Below are 17,590 nucleotides of genomic sequence, written 5' to 3'. Positions count from 1 at the left end.
CCAAAAAGATATGGTGAAAATAAGAAAAAGGGATCAAGTATCCCCACTCTCCCCTAATATTTGAGACATCAAATAAATTCTTCATATTTGTCCTTGTTTTAACACTAGTGTCCAGTGCCTTCTATCTTCAGTTTGATAACACCTTCTTGTGAAAGTAAATGGCCTTTCAGAAATAGATATTTATAAAAAAAAACGACCTGGTACTTCAATCATGCAAGCTGTACAAATGTCGTTTTCATGTAACAAATGTAACAAAGTAACAAAAATTTTTTTTTTCGCTTAGGTAGCCGAAAAGCTTTCAAATTTATTGTTGTATCTAGTTGAAAGTCAAAACTAATATCGCATGTCGGCAGTTATTTCTGTTTCACCAAATATGTATAACTTCTCTTGTATTGACACATGTGACAAGTTCACTTTAGCTTCAGATTGGTTAAATGTATCGCTTAGAAGAGTTGAATCTCCTCTCATTTCATTTTCTGATGATTCGTTATCATATGCCAGTCCTGGTTCTGGGATTTACTGCATTAGTTTCGTGCAATTGCATGTGCTTTCGTATATATCGCTTAAATTAAAAATAATGTTCAAAACTACTCGTTAATGTACAGATAGCCAAAGGGCTTTAAAATCGCTTTCCACGTCCAGTTTATAAATATATCGCAAGATAATAAAAAAGCCTTGTTGTCATATCGGATTGCTATATATTAAAATTCATCTACTTATGCACTCTTCAAAGCTGCATTTTGAAATTCACTTTTTTAAAACTCATAGTAGCTATCTGACCAGAGCACTAACTGGTCTGTAAAAAAATACAAACTTTGTATAATGAGTCTCCTATTTGGTTTAACTATGATTCCGAGGTAGTAGGTACTACCTATATTTTCTTTCCACCTAGTGTGTGATTGCCCTTTTTTGACTGACTACATTTCATTGGTATGTCTAAATTTAAGTAAGAAAGTTATGAAGAAAAAAAAAACATTTCAAATGTAATTTTATGAAGTACAAATGCTTGAAATCCCTATGAGGATAGGCTAAATGCCAACTTAAATCAGATTGTTTTTTATAAGTCCTCACTGTAGCATCCTGGTCGGAGCATTCTCTGATCAGTGTATAATGAAATCTCCTCAAATAATTTATGATTCTTAAGATTCTTTCCGACTTATATGTAACTGTCTCTCGTTCGCTTTATTACTTTTCTGTACTCTGCCTATCATGTAATAATTGAATCTAATTCCAATAATTTAAACTAAAGTAACATTTTGTCACTCTTTACCCCATAAGAACTTTAACGGTTAAAATTCCTATATGGATAGGCTTTATGCCATACTTTCTCAAGAATCCCATATGGATAGGCTACATTCCATGTTTAATACATTGAATTTATTTTCTTATCCTTTTTATAGGTTTTCAGATTTCTCATGTATATGATGAAATCTGCAAAAAAAAGGCTAGGCACAATTTTCCCGTTTGTTTGGATAACGTGCCGCTTTTAAGCCTAATCCTTTTCTGATACCCGATACCTGATATCTGTACTTAAGTACTGCAAATGATTTTTTTGTTTTTGTTATTGAACTTGCCTAAGATGATTTTGTTTTCAATTATGTTGAAGAATTGTGATAATGTCGCAATTAAATTTTTCTTTAAAGCTTATGGGTTCAATAAGACTGGTACCAAGTAATAGTAATTTTTTAGTAATTTTTAACTTTTCTATCATTTTCTAGCTTTTTTCCAAATGTTAAAAATGTATACAAAATATTCATTAGGAAACTTTTTTTGGAAAACAAATTGGTCCTTATAACTGCGATGAAATCAGATTTACTGTAAAATCAATAAAACATAATCAGCAACAATTGAAAATGTGAAATCCGTTAAATGTTTTTTCTTTCGTTTGAAACTTTTCTGAAAAAAATGATCAATTGCTTCTTTTCAAGTCTGCCATCAAACAAAATCAGCCATTTCAATCCGACGTTGTGTCTTCTAATGGAGATGAACTGACATTTTTTCTCATCATCAACTCAAGAAAATGTATCAATTTGGGAAGTTTAATCTTGTTCTGATTTATATTTATGTGCTGGAACATATTTGATTTTCCGTATTCATTTTTAATCAATTCCTCAATTTCTCAGAACAATCTTAACATTTTACAATGAAGCATTGCATCTTTTTCAACCTTGTTTTTCAAAAACAATAAGCATGTTCATCCCGTACCTATACCAACATTTCTTTGAAGTGTATCTTCCTCCGACTTTATTTAGTAGCTAGAAATTTAGTAGCAAGGTCAACACGAGCAGCAGCGACGATTTCCCACAACATGAACGAAACAAACATTAATCTTTTCATTCTCGAATAAACAAGTCACTTTGAAATGCCAACCTAATCTATGTTTTCTCTACTTTTTTTTTGCTCCCCAGGTATGTTTACGCCCACAATCAAAACGTTCTTGTTCCGAGACCAAGTGATCCCAGCAGAGTGAGTATTTCAGGATAAAATATAGCCGAGACCTTTGGTTTGGTTTAGACGGGATGATTGGATTGGGAGAAATGGGGGAAAGAAATCTAAGCACAGCATCCACCCCCAATAACTCGAAGGGATGGTCTTTCGTCCAAAGATGAACAAGAAGCAGAAAAGAGTCTCCTAATCCTCGCGTCGACTTCATTAACTGGCCGTCCACAAAATTGTCAACCTCGACCCGGACGACTATCAATCTTTCTCGGGCATTATGTCCCGCACCACAGTTGGTATACAAGTCCAGACTCCTTCGGCTTGTTGGCCTAGGTTGATCCTGACAAAGTGGACAGTTGGAAATTATTCATTTACCTGCTCCGGCCTTCCAGAATGGCTGGGCCTGGTTCACAATCTTGATGGTTCCGTAATTTCCCGACCGACCAAATCACGTGTACCGGAAGCCTTACCTGCTGCAGCAATGAGCTGGAATATAATTTTCGCACAATATGCCGGCATGTTTCACACTGACTGGTGCGAGTCTGTGGGCCCTCGGGAAGTTGCTCTCTGGACCTGCTGCTAGAAGCAATTATTTTATTCTTGATAGTGCTCCGCTCTTTTCGGTTGGGGAACAATTTCCTGCAGGAGCGTCTTATGAGGCTACTATTTCAAAAAACACTATGAATAATAAAAGAGAGAGTTGATGCATTTTTAACACAACTCATTAATTACAATCAACAATAAAGAATTGAATGGTAACACAGACAGTTTGAAAAATATTTGTATGGTTTTAAATCTTATCAGTACTTACATACATTTATTTGTTGTAGGGGAGATAAGGGCATATCTAGCACCCGGGGCATAGAAAGCATCCCTCTTTTTCACGAAGGTACGAATTTTCTCAAACAAATTTTCATAAGGAACAGATTTGTAGTTCCTTAAGTATTAATTTTTCAACAAGAAAGAAATTTCCTTATCATCCTTATCAGAAATATTTAAAAAAAAACCAACTAGGTTCTCAAGTGACGAAAATATTATAATTTTTGAGCACTGGAAAATAAACTCTTAAGATCGTTAAATCATTTTGATCTGAAAGATACGCACTCCAAAATGATGAACACATTGTTCCTCAATTTTCACCATCATTAGATTTTCGAATTTTCACTATAATCATTTTAAAATGCGTTTTAATTTAACTTGTTGACTCGGGGGTAACGAGCACCATTGATCGGGGCACGATGAGCATTTTCTTCCGTAGAATCAAGCAGCAAATTCAACTCGATGAAGTCAACTGAATTATAGAGCCATAGCTTTACTAGTTTACATCTGACGATTCAGGCTGTTGGTTTAGTGGCGGAGAGATAATCAAAAGACTCGATTTCAATTCCTGGTCGGGGTGATTTTATTTTTCATTTACCATTCGTGATCGATTGTTTTGATTTTTGCATATATGAGTGTGTGTGAATTGCTTGTATTCTACAAATCGTCAGATGAAACAAGTCAAGCTGAAGCTCTAGAATACAGTTGAATTCATCGACTTGAATTCACTGCTAGATTTTACGGCAGAAAATGCTCATCGTGCCCCGATCAATGGTGCTTATGCTACCCCAATGGAACTTCTCATTAAGCCCCTGCAGTGACTGATTTTCAGCGTTTGGCAAAAAATTGTAATATGAATTTTTGAACGTTTTTAGCTTCTTTTTCAAGTTGCAGCCCGTTAAAAATTAGGTATTTTTAAGTGTCTGAACACGAAACAATGAAGTAACTAAAAAATTATAGCTGTTTTCTATAGTTAAATGAGCGTCCTTCTTAAGGTGGCCATTATGCCCTTACCTTCCCTAGCTAAAATTTGTGGAACTTATTATTTTTACCACTGAATTATGGAAACATACCTATTTTTTTGCAAATGTAATGTCTCTGAAAATTTTCAAAATAAACGATCATGCCTCATACATAAATCACAATAGGGGCAATAGAACGCTGCAAAAATTGTCTTTATTCTCCCATTCTTTTTTCGAAGCGAAATTTTCAAGTTTCACTTTTTAATAAAAAAAAATAATTGGAATTCATAGAAAAGCATTCAAAACTGACTGCCTTTGCTTGGTACAACTTTCAAGAATTTCATGAAATTAATTGGCCAAGGTTATTTAAATCATCAAACTCATGGGCTATGCAAAGCCGTTATATGATTTTTTTTTAATCCAACGATTTAACAGATTCAAATAGGCAGTCAAAAATGCTACAATTCAAAACATTTATTTTAAGTTTTTTTTATGATTCCAAATAGACAATATGTTTTTTTTTCTTGTCTGCTCACGATTTCGTTACAGGTTATTAGAAAAAGAAAAATCATTGAATTGATTTGCAAACTTTTTTTCGGAAAAAATATAAAACATTACAAAGAATTTGAAGATTAAGGTTACAATTTAATAATCAAATTTCTCAAAGACCGCAAACAATTTTGAATTCTTAAAAGTTTTCATTTTCTCGTTTTTCGAAATTGAAAAATAAAAACGTTATTTTCAAGGAGTTTTTCTTTAAGTGGAATTGTTAATTTCTCTTTAAGTATAAGTCATATTATTAGAGATGTACAGAATATTCGGTTGGCCGAATACCGCCCAAAAACCGTTGAACCGAATATTCTGTACACCGAATAGTTGAGCAAAGTATTCGGCCGAATTAGTTTTCATGAGTTAGTTTTCATGAAAATCGTCTTAAAGTTTTTCGAGTTGTCCCATTTCAAGTTGATTTTGTATGGGAGCCTATAAAAAGTGAGATTTTCGGGGCTATTATACAAACCATCTCTGATCCGAAAATCCCTCGGAAACCAATTTCACTTAATTCCGACCATTCGTTTATACGTGATGGTGTTACAAAGAAAACGCCTTTTATTTTTTATTCTAATCTGATTCTTGCAAATCTAAATTTAAGATTTAAGTTCGAAATCTAGCTATCTAAAATACTGTTATACTTGGAATTGGCAAGAATAATCAATGTTTTAATATGTTGGAGTCTAATGAAAGTTTTGACTTCTATCTCGAATCTTCCGGTCGAAAAAAAAATCTTAATTTAAAAAAAAAAACATTCAACTTTTTCTTCGATTTGCTGTATTTATTTCTCAACCAACCGATTTTCAAAGCTCATACTTTAGTTTATTCTCGTTGTATTGAATATCATTTTTTTTGGAACACACTAAGACTCTCGAAAATCTCAGATCTTCAGTATATTGGAATGCTGACAAGGATGTTTGGAAAGAACGCTTCGGGTTATACAGACCCCAAACAGCTTTAAAAATGGTAAAAAATCAATTCCAAAACATCAATCCTAGTGGATGGTTTTTCAATAATAGAAATCTTTTTTTTTTAAACAAACTTCGAAATTGAATTAAACTCTACTTCATATTTGTGATTTTGAAGTTTTCTATCAAAATTATAGGTTAAGATCTTTTTACTATTTTATCTCCTCAATACTCTATTTTAACTCCTCAAGTCATCATAATATTTTTTCGTAGACTCATTTCCAATCCGAAACTGAACTTGAAGTTTGAATATCGATCCCTCAATTTCAATTCTGTACCTGAATTGAAAAAAAAAACTTAATTTTGAATCGATTTCAAATTTAAATACCTTTTCTAAATCTTCATTCGAAATCAAAATTTTACCAAGGAACCAAGATGTGAAATATGATTGCAATCCCTCAATCATGACTCTATAAGGAATGCATTCGAAAAATGCAACACTTTGTTTTGTAAATAACTTTTGAAGAGACGAAAATTGATGAAATTTTCAAGCGGAACTACATTGTAATGTAACGTGTACGTGTACAAAATTTGCTGACAATCTGTCAAGTGGTTTTTGAGCTATCCCCCAATACTGAAGATCATTGACAATATTTTTTAGTCAAGATCGGGAAAAACCCAGGAAATTTGGGAGATCCGAAGACAGCTGGAAATCAACTTTTTGACCAAAGTTCACATAAAAAATCGTTCAAGAAGTCCTAGATGATCCAATAGTGGGCTTAAATTTGGATAAAGGTGAAGATCATTGATTCCATAAAGTTAAGGAATGTGAGTTCAATCCGAAAATATTAACAGAGGATGTGATAAAAAAGATACATTTTTTTTGACTGGTTCGTATGAGTGACTAATGTACAGGCCTGACCTCATTTCTACAAGGTAGAAAAGCTGCCCACAAAATACGGTGGTCAAATCGTGCGCATAATATTTGGGCTGGGGGAGATATTTTGAAAAACCAAAACGAACTCTTTAGCGCCTGGCATGTTTTCAGCCAGAAACTTTTCGTTGACAAGTCTTGCCTGTTTTTTCGGAGAAATATTTGAAAAATTTGATGTCTTGTATTGAGGAGGCTAACGATCTGTGAAAATTGCAAATCACTCAGTGTTTCATAATGATTGTTGGATAAATATACAAGGAAAACTTCCAAATGCGATCGTTTTCCCTGCAAAACACTCCAATAGGTTCTGAAAAATTTGAGTGAAAAACTTCTTCATTGGACGCTATCTCAAAAACAACATGCAAGAATATCATACAAATTTGCACATGTAAACATAACATAAGATTAGATTCGCTGAAAATTTCATCAATTTGCGTGAATGCATTCAAAAGTTATTCACAAAACAAAGTGTTGCCCTTTTTTCGAATACACTCCTTATTAAAGTTTTGAAAGTTTTGGTCGTAATTCTTATTTCAATTTCTCATCCGACTTGTAAACCTGAATTCGAATATGAGTTTCGAATGAATTGCTGGTTCTGAGTTTTATGTTCCGGATCGCCATTTTGAAGTTTTGCTCTTCTTAAATTATGCATTATAATCCAGTTCAAGTATTTCTAATCTTTAAACAAAGAAAATGCTCAGGACGATTTCTAATTTTCTTTTTTTTCAAATCCGGAAAATTATTATTCAAATTAAAAAAAACGTATGTGAACTATAATAGTCTTGGTTCAAATTTTTAGAAGAAATGTAAAATTAAATTTTGACCAGGATTTCAAAAAATATCTATCTATTCAAAACATTTCCAATGGTTTATCGAATTTCAAATTAAAAATCTTTAACTAAATGCAGAAGCCAAAATATGAAAACAAAAATACAATTTTGATTTAGATAATGTGGAATCAGAATTTTTGAAATCAATAAAATCTCATTTAAAATTTAATATATGAATCCAGTTTCAATTAAGAAGTGAAACAAATTTGAAAAACTGTAGTAGAATTAAGAACCTGCACAATGAGAACCCTTGGATTTTTTAACCAAAACAAAATTGATTTTGAATAATTTTTTTTTTTAACACGTTCGTCGCCACGTCACCCATATTCGGCAGACGGGTGTATTTCCTGGGGGCCCCGTCACATCAAAAAGCAGGTGACGCTCTCTTACTTGAGTTTACCGCTCAGCTTCGCCACACGTTTCAAATATGGGAGTTCTCCCTCTTTGCTTTCTCTCTCGGAAAATTTCTTTGGCCCGGCTAGCAAAACTACCAAAATGAGCGTGGCGACAAACGTGTTAAATAAACTACTGTTTGTTTGAAACAATGCATTTTATTCTAAAGAAAATATTTTGAAACAAATGATTTATTCTTTGAATTGAAAGAAAACTTTGTTTCGATTTCAATGATTAGTCTTTGATCAAAATCTTCCGGAATTTATCATTGATATTTTTGATAATTTTTTTTGATCTTCATAAATTTTACTCTTTAATATTATGCACTGATAAAAAATTTGCAGTTTCTGCAGGCTTCACATGTTTTCTCAAATACGATTCGGTAAGGGCCCTAAAAGTTCCAATGAATGATTCTTCCACAGACATACAGATAGGATACTATTTTCATTCTTTGCAAAAATAGCTAAAAAGCTAGGCAATGTCACCACCAGATAGCGCTGCTTCACTTTTTTGAAAATCAAATATTTTCATCTTGGTAGCCTTGTAAAATATGAAATTTTAGTTTACTATCTCCAAACGACCAAAACTTCTTCAAAACAAATTCGATTTTGGAAGGGTAAAGCATAAGTGTGTTTGAATCAGATGCCGGTATCTGAATTTTTCTGCTCGAAAAAACACGGATGGAAAACTCCGATCAGTCATTGAATACAGAAGGAATTCGTAAGATATGGGTCCTTTCTGTAAGTACTATCTGTCTGTGATTCTTATATTTTCAAATTGGGAGGATCGAATCCAAGCTCGATGTTGACAACTTAAACAATTTTCTACTGATATGGGAAATAAGGGCATAACGAGCAACTGGGCCATAGTAAACACTCCTCTTTGCAACAAAAGAAAGAATTTTCATAAAAAAAATTTTAATGTGGATTTGATTCTTACTTCCTATAGTATTATTTTTTCCGCAAAAAAAGAAATCTCCTTATAATTTTTACTGAAATATTTTATAAATACCAACTAGGTTCTCAAGTGACTGCAAGATACTGCAACATAATGTACGCATTGTTCCTCAATTTTCACCAACATCATTGATTGGGGCACGATGAGCATATTCTGCCGTCGAATCTCGCAGCGAGTTGAACTCGATGAAGTCAACTGAATTATAGAGCTGAGCATGACTAAATCTGACAATTTTACTATTGGTAAGGTGTTGGAAAAGTAAACGGAAGACTCGATTTCAATTCCTGAAAGAGGCGAGTTTTTTATTTTGTTTTCATTTCAATCATTATCGATTTTTTTACTGTACGGTTAGTAACATCATCTGCCAAACAAAGCACCAGAAACATAATATATAAGTGTGTGTGTGAATTGTGTGTATGCCACAAACAAACACGCATTTTTTTTTTGTTTTTGCTTTGTTTAATGGACCTTCGACTCACTGTTTAGGGCAAAATGCATCGATCATGTATGGTAAATGAAAAAAAAAAATCGGCACGACTAGGAACCAAGCTCAAGTCATCTAATTATCTCTTTGAAACCTTACCAATAAATAGGCCAAATCGTCAGCTCTATAACTTAGTTGACTTCATCAAGTTGAATTCACTGCTAGATTCTACGACAGAAATCGTTAACCGTTCCTCGATTAATGATGCTTATACTGCCCCAGGGAGGGTTCTCATTATGCCCCTACAGTGATTGATTTTCAGCTTTTGACAAAAAAAAAATGCATTTTAAAACGTTTTTATCTACTTTTTAAAAAATCAGTCAGTTAGGAAATAGGGTTTTTTAGTGTCAGAACAAGAAACAATGATGTAACTCATATATTATAGTTGTTTTCTATGGTTAAATGAAGGGTGATACGGTCAAAATTTGGTCAATAAGAAAAGCGTGTAAATCGGTGAAATCCTCTATTTAAAAAATCAAATTAAATTTTTTTTCAAGTTCTATTAGTATAAAATTTAGGAAAAAATATTCAGTTACGCTTCCGCTTTTCCAAATCCGAATTGCCGGGCCTTACGCTTAACCCCTGCCATCAGATTTTGTACAGCCACCTTGTCCACCTTCTCGGCCGCAGAAAGCCAGTTTGCCTTGAACTGCTGCTCGTCCTTAGTAGTTTTTTTGGTCTTCTTTAGGTTCCACTTGACAATAGCCCAGTATTTCTCAATTGAGCGAAGCTCTGGTGTGTTGGGAGGGTTCTTGTCCTTGGGAACCACCTGCACGTTGTTGGCGGCGTACCACTCCATGGCCTTTTTACCGAAATGGCAAGATGCCAAATCCGGCCAAAACAGTACGGAGTCTTCAGGAAAGGCAGCAAACGTTTATTCAAACACTCTTTCACGTAAATTTCTTGGTGATGATGATGATGATGGCCCACCTCCACTCCCCCGTACATGGGACTTGGGCTAATTATCTTTTCAGATATTTGATAGTCTTTAGCCAATGTTCATTTTATTGTCCACTTTGAATTGCTTTATTCACTTTTGTTTTGCCCATGTACGTCCATCCATTTTATATTTACTGTTCGTGCTACTACTGTTTTTATTTCAACTTTGGAACAGGGACAGTCCCGGAAGCTATGAAAATGCTGCTTTTCAAGCCACAGGTATAGATGGCTTGCCAAACCAGATATTTCTTCGCGAACTTCGACAGTGTCATGTGCTTGAAAATTATCTGCCTACCTCTTCCTTCCCCTTCCTTTGCCGTATAAAACCCCTGCCCCGGAAGCTGCTTGTAGTCGGCTTGGACGTAGGTTTCGTCGTCCATTACCACGCAGTCAAACTTCGTCAGCATCGTCGTGTACAGCCTCCGGGATCGCGCTTTGGCCGTCGTATTTTGTTTATCATCGCGATTTTTAGTAACTACCTTCTTGTAAGTCGATAGTCCGGCTCGTTTTTTGGCTCGATGCACGGTTGTAGACGAAACACCCAGCTTATTTGCGGCATCTCGGAGAGATAGGTTAGGGTTTCGCTTGAAACTACCGGCAACTCTCTCTGTCGTCTTAGCGGCTTCCGGTTTTCGTTTTCCCCCCGATCCAGACTTCTTGGCTGTCGACAAACGTTCCCCAAACACTTTAATTACATTTGTAACGGTTGATTTGGCAACTTTAAGCGATTTTGCCAGCTTTGCCTGCAAGTAGCTCGGATTTTCGCGATGCGCGAACAAAATGTTGAAACGCTGCTCTTTTATTTGGACGGCATTTTGACAACTGAAGAGTGAATTCCAAAATAAAAATAAGAGCAACATTCTACACACACACCTTCAAAATGAGGGGTGTTCAGGTTTTTTAAATGCAAAATTGAAAGAAATACGCCAAGTTGATATTGACCAAATTTTGACCGTATCACCCTTTAAACGTCTTTCTTAAGGTAGCTATTATGCCCTTAGCTTTCCTTTTCATCAAATTTCATTCGAAGCCAGAAAATTTTTCATCAAACTTGATTGGGTGCCTTTTTTTTAAATAAATATTGCAACATTTTAAAATTATTTATATCATATTTAGTGCAATGATGATTTTGATATAACTAGTTTAATTTGATGATATTAAATAAATTAAATACATGATTTCTGTAGTGGCCATGAAAAGCCATTGGACTGTAGGGCGGCGCTTGGCAAAACAACCACTGATGGGACTCACTCCCCCTGCGGGAGCGAGCCTCTCCTAGACAACCCCTGGTGGTTGTCTCACCAGTGGAGGCAGGTCCTCGGACTGGCTGCCTGGAGGCCAAGGCCGATTGATCACCGTCACCACAGTGATCGAGAACTAAACTCTTCTAAGGGGGCTCTGATAAGAGCCGATTGGATCGGGAGCAAGCGAGGAGGAAGCACGGAGGAATAACACTTTTTTACTGCTGGAACATTCTAGATTTATTTTCTCTCTATTCACTATATACTGAATTCACTTCTCCTTATTCTTCTTGTTCCTCTTCAGGTGGCCTCGGAGAAGGCCACTGATGGCTGGCTCGCTTACTCTTCCTTCTTCTCCGATTGCTCTGCTGGTTCGATATAACCGCGATGGTGGTTGAATGATTACTGATGATGCAACGCGCGGGAGCGCGCGTTTTTATACCTTTCTCGCGTCGGCTGCTGCTCGCTGATTGGCTGGCGCTCCACTCCCGCATCTCCTCTCGCTCTCTTCTCAGTCCGCTCGTCGGACTGAACAATTTCATTTTTAAAAAAATCCATAACTTGATGATTTTTTACATTGGAAAACCTCTTGAAGATCTCAAACGAAGTTGCACCTACAAGTTTAAGTCAATGTTAACATCTACACAGTTTCAGTAAAGAGCCAGTAACTTTCACCTTCGTTTTTTTTTAACGTAAACGACTGCTCTGATTGTTGAGTGTATAAAAAGTTTGTTCCGCAAACGACCTTGAAAGTTGCCCCCGAATTTAAATTGACATATTCATTTACTAGCGTGTCATGTCAAGCTGCTGCCTTTGTTGTAGCCTGAAAAAGCATAGACATAGCGAAAAAGTAAGGTACGTACGAAAAAAACGGAAACACCCAACAGCCCATCTAGCTTCGCTTTTTTTTTCCTTTTTCAAAGTGTTCACCATCACGTTTAATTTGCGTTGAATAGTAAAATAAAACAAAAGCATAGCCGGAAGATGGTCCACACCCAGGGAATGGAGATTAGTAGATTTATTATCGGATTATCTCGTGCACGCCTGGAGCTATTATTCTACCTCAAAACTGGAGAGGCTGGTCTGAATTTTGTTAACAGGAAAACGTCCTACATGAGGGGCGGTCTCGGTCGTCTCGTGCCCTTAACTTCCGTCCCCAAAATTCAAACACAACGACAAAGAAGCGGAGGAAAAAAAAATGGAAATCCACAGAGTGCAAAATATATTTTGGGTTGGTTGGTCCGTTTTGTTTTAGTACCTCCAGTAGATGCAGAAAGCCGACGGCGGATGAACTAAATATTCCGGAAGTTGACCGAGTTGAGTCCTGGGCGGGTAGTTGTCCGGAAGTGAGTGGGACGATGCGTCACCCCAAAACGATGACAGTATGATGCAGCAACATTGTCTTTTTTTCGGGTCGGTGGGTTCCTTTCCTTCTTGGCTTTCGGAACCCAAACCCCGAAAGAAGTGGGGCAAATGGCTTAAGGATTTTTTAAATATTCAACATGGAAAAACATGGCATCATAATATTATACCGGGCAGTGTATGAAGAAGATAATCTTCTTATGATTTTCATTCATGGAATATATCACTCGGACATGTTTTCGACCAATGCAAATATTTCTAGGCACAATTTTTCCTCGAATACCCAATCACCCATCCCAGGAGCGTTTTGCATCGTTCGCCTCAACAAAAAAAAACAGAATTAGGGAAAACCATCTGCTTTTCTCCCCATGGCGGATGGTAAAATTATGTACTCTCATTACGGCGTTCTGGTGCAAAGACAGCTGCATCCTAGAATTATGCTTGCAGTGGGATTCAGCAGGGATAGCATTAAATTTGTTTTCATGGTTGATGGTTCTGGAAAAGGAATTCAAGTAGTTAAAAAATGGGAAAGTTTGTGATTTTTTATTGGGTTGAAAAATAACTCTGTTCATTTTAATTTCAGAAATTGGAAACAGTTCTCGAGATCGGTTTGATGTAGCATAGATTGTTCAGACGAAAACATTTAGTGTACGTTCGTGAACAAATGTAAAAAAAAATTAGTTGGTACCTATTTAGATTTTCAAAAAGTCGTTACATTTGCAACCAATTTCTAACAGTTATTTCATCATGGCAGCTTCCCTGGTATTTTTTTTTTTTGGTTCGTGTCAGTTTTAGCTGGACAACGAACCCATTATTCGTAATTGGAAGAAGTTGAATCAATTTCTACTACATTTTCTCTAAACCATTGAAGCCTATCTAAGTTTCAAATCTAAAACTTGTTGACGTTGAACCTTCATCCGCTCCAGATATTTCACTTCATAATTGACGCACTTGATTATGTAAATTTATTTCTTAACTGAACTAAAAAAATTCAAAACTTTGTAACCTTGCCCAAATAAAGTTGTAAGACAATATTCAGATGCAAGATTTGTTTCAACAAAAATCAAAATTTTCAATTAGTTATTTAGAATTTTCTACTGCTGTACTCAATATCTTTGACGGTTGATGGGCTCAAAAGTATGCTTTTATGCCCCTTTATTAAAAGTTTTGTTATCATGATCTCAAAAAAAAAAAGGAAAATGCCACATGTGTAATAAACAGCTCCTTGCTTCAGCATTCTTATCATTTTAACATTTTTTTAAACATCCTATATCTATTGCTGTTAAACATAAAATTTTCTAAAAAATATATATTAGATTCAAAGCTTCGACTTTTATAACTTAAAAACAATTCTAACTGCATATTGTCTAAAAATCATTTATAATCAGTGTCTCAAATAAACAAAAAAAAAACGTTACAAGATTTCCAAAACTTTATTTTTATAACAGATAGATCGAAAATCAAGTGAAATTGAGCATTTTTAAGCTATTGATGTCAAAATGACATTCGAAAGTGTCGTTTTTATGTTGACTTACAGGAGACGTCCAGAAAAGCAGTGATGATTCAAGATACGTTGAGAACAGGAATCTGCAAGTTAGTTTAAAACAGATTCAGTAATGATGCTATTTTCAGGAATTGATTTATTTTTCCACCAATCGCCATTAACCGTTAGCCCGTAAGTTAGTTATTGAAATTAGTCCATTGCTAAACCGATAATCCTCAAGTTGAATTTTCCGGTAAAGAAACGACGAGCCAACTTGTTATGTTCATTTCTGACAGAAACTCAGAGTCTTTATTATTACACAAAAAAAAATCTGGTGGAACCAATGCTGCACAAAAATGTCCATGGTTTGAGCCGCCTGTATTGCTTATGTAAGATTGACTTTTTTTAATCTATGTTTTTAAATATTTTTATTTAATATAAATAGGTACATATTGTTGCGCCATCTAGCCGTAATTTTTATAATTAGCTGTTTGAAAAAAGATTAAAAAAAACTTTAAAATATATAAATTACGGGTATTTCAGTAAAAATTACTAGACTATTCGAGAAACATCAACAAACAAGAACATTATGATCGGTAAAAGTAATCTGTTGTTACTTGGGGGTTAACCCCCCCCCCCCCTCCCATGAGGGACCAGAAAAGCAAACGAGGTGTTCTACTCTACACCCTTAATTTTGAAATTCTTAATCAAGTTTTGATGATTGAGTAAGGTTATCCAAGGTTGAAAATCTATACTCAGATGCAAAAACCTTGAAAACTAATCTAAAGTTCAGAATTCTGCTACAGATTTCCTAAATTTTCTTACTTGATAATAGAATTTCTGAATACTGAACAGATAAATCTCATTTTAGGGTTCTGGCTCTCAATTATTTAAATCTAAATTATATTTCTGTTTTCATATTTTGCATAACGTATCTAGTTTAAAACTCTTCAAATTATTTTCCGAATATGAGAAAAAACACAATATTAAGGCCAGATCATTAAGAATTCGAGAAGTCATAAACGCATGTATTTTAAAAACTATTCGTTTGATCGATAAACGTGAGTATTATAGTGAGTCTTCTTAAGCAAATTATCTAAATGGACCAAACAAAATGAGAAAAGTCAACAGTTCATTCGACAATGAAAGATTTCCGAGGTGATTGTTCAAAAATATTTTTACCATGTCTTTTTTCATCGTAAATTTGTCAAATACACGTAAACTTAAACATCTAAAAAAATATGCAAGGTAATCCTTTTCATAATCAACACAACGCGGCAAAAATTTGCATCTCCAGGAATGTAGTTATCGCCGATATAAAGTGCCCGGACACTAAATGATCATAGCTTTGGAAATCATTCTGAGTTTTGGATTCATATTCAGATGAAAAATTCCTAAACTTAATTTTTTTTTGTAAAATTCAAAACTTCAAAACGACGATCCAGAACTGAAATTTCAAAATAAAACTCATACATGTTCAAAAATCGTCTTAATCCAAGAAAATCGTTTAAAAATAGACGTTTAAATTAAAAACGTGTAAAATATGATCGTTTAAAAGAAGAATCCAGTGTAATAAGAAATTCATATTTTTATAAATAAAAAATAATTGAATAATGAATTCAGATTAAAACCCAAGACATCAAACATTAACGGCAACAAAAAAAAAAACAAGATTGATGATTGAGGGCTCGGAAACAAATTTTAATTCATGGCTCATATCGAAACATTGATCTGGAATCTAAAATCAATAATTGTTTTTTTCTTACGTTTCAGAAATCTTATTGAAACTCGCAAAAGATCACAAATTCAAACTTCATAATTAGTTTTCTTGATTATTTGAACTCATTTATGAGTTTAATCTGAATTTTGTACACTGGTGCTGTATTAGAATTAATATTTAAAGTTCCGATTGAGTTATAATAAGCAAGATTACTATTTCGTAGAGGAATTCAAATTGCAAGAGATCGTAGACTTATAACTTTAATTGTAATTTCAATATCAAATTTTTCAAATTTGTAACCAAAGTCAGCCAGCTTTTATTTTAGAACAAAAAAACATCCACAGGATTTTATTTAAGGAATTCATATTTTAAAAAAAAATCGGATAAAAAAACATGTAATAGCCCGTTGAAAAAATTTAATAATAGTATTATTGCAGTTTTATCGAAAGCCAAATTTCAAACTAAAATCGAAATTGCAAGTATCAGGTTTGAACCGCAAAACTTCAATCAATTAATTTTACTTTTAAAAAAATTAATTTATTTTTATTAATGGTTAAAATCTTCGAAATTGCTCAAGAGTTTGGTAGATTCAGCTTTTATTATTTGAGCATAGAATTAGTATTTTGCTGGCAAAGCGAAGTCTTTCTTATGGAAACTTATTATTTGTTCAAATAAAATATACAAAATTGACTAAATTTGAGAACAAATTCAAAAATTTTAAGCAACTATGAAAGTAAATTCTCTTATTTGTTACCAAAGAATTCCTTCGGAATTGTTTAAGTCACACCAGAAAAATTTCAAAAACAGGATTGAAAAGTTCAATTGGAAGCTACAATTTTGCACTTTAAGATTTTCAAAATACGAAGCACAGAATTTTTGACAAATTTTCAAATGTTGCTGTTTTTTTTACTTTAGAGTAACTTATTGACACGCATGGTCTGATTAGGGAGTTTTTTTTGCTGAGCTTTCATGGTGTAAAAAAGTATTTATGTAAAATTAAAGACTTCAAAAATTAATTCATGATCCTCCAAAGTTTTTTTTTTTTTATTTATATGCAGCCGAATAAAGTTACAATTCGCCAAACTTCCAATACTGTCATATTGACACTTAAGAGCGGACTATCGTTAAGTAATACAGTATGATCTAAAAGTGTTACCGGTTTTTCGTTTTTTTAACGAAAAATAGGGGAGATAGGGGCGTAACGATCATCCGGTGCTTAGTGAGCACCCCATTATTCTACATAATTACGTATTTTTTAAAATACATTTTCACGAGGAACAGTTTTGTAGTTCCAATAGTATAAATATTTCTGCATACAAGCATTTTATACACGTCTCGGAAATATGAAAAAAATTGGTTCTTAAGTGAAAGAAAATAAAAATTATCAATCACCAGAAAATAAGCTCTAAGGATCAATAAATCATCTTGATCTATAATGTACGCAATATAACATGATGTCCACATTGATCCTCAGGTTTAACCGTCATTGAAATTTTGATTTTGCACTTTAATAAATTTCTAAAGGTTTTTTACTTTATCTTGTTGGCTCGAGGTGAAAAGAGTACCATTG

General features: G+C 34.1%; 1 protein-coding gene across 1 annotated transcript in view; it reads left to right on the top strand.

Annotated features, from left to right (window-relative positions):
• The first annotated feature begins 2,413 nt into the window (after positions 1 to 2,413).
• Positions 2,414 to 17,590, top strand: part of LOC129755405 (connectin-like) — a 192,220-nt gene continuing 177,043 nt past the window's right edge. Inside the window, exon 1 of the mRNA XM_055751865.1 lies at positions 2,414 to 2,466. The gene's annotated coding sequence lies outside the window, so the exon portion shown is untranslated. The remainder of the gene's footprint in view (positions 2,467 to 17,590) is intronic.

Source organism: Uranotaenia lowii, chromosome 3, assembly GCF_029784155.1.
Source record: "Uranotaenia lowii strain MFRU-FL chromosome 3, ASM2978415v1, whole genome shotgun sequence".
Classification (NCBI taxonomy): domain Eukaryota; kingdom Metazoa; phylum Arthropoda; class Insecta; order Diptera; family Culicidae; genus Uranotaenia; species Uranotaenia lowii.
Note: the sequence above shows the minus strand (reverse complement) of the source record. Positions and strands in the feature narration are given on the sequence as shown.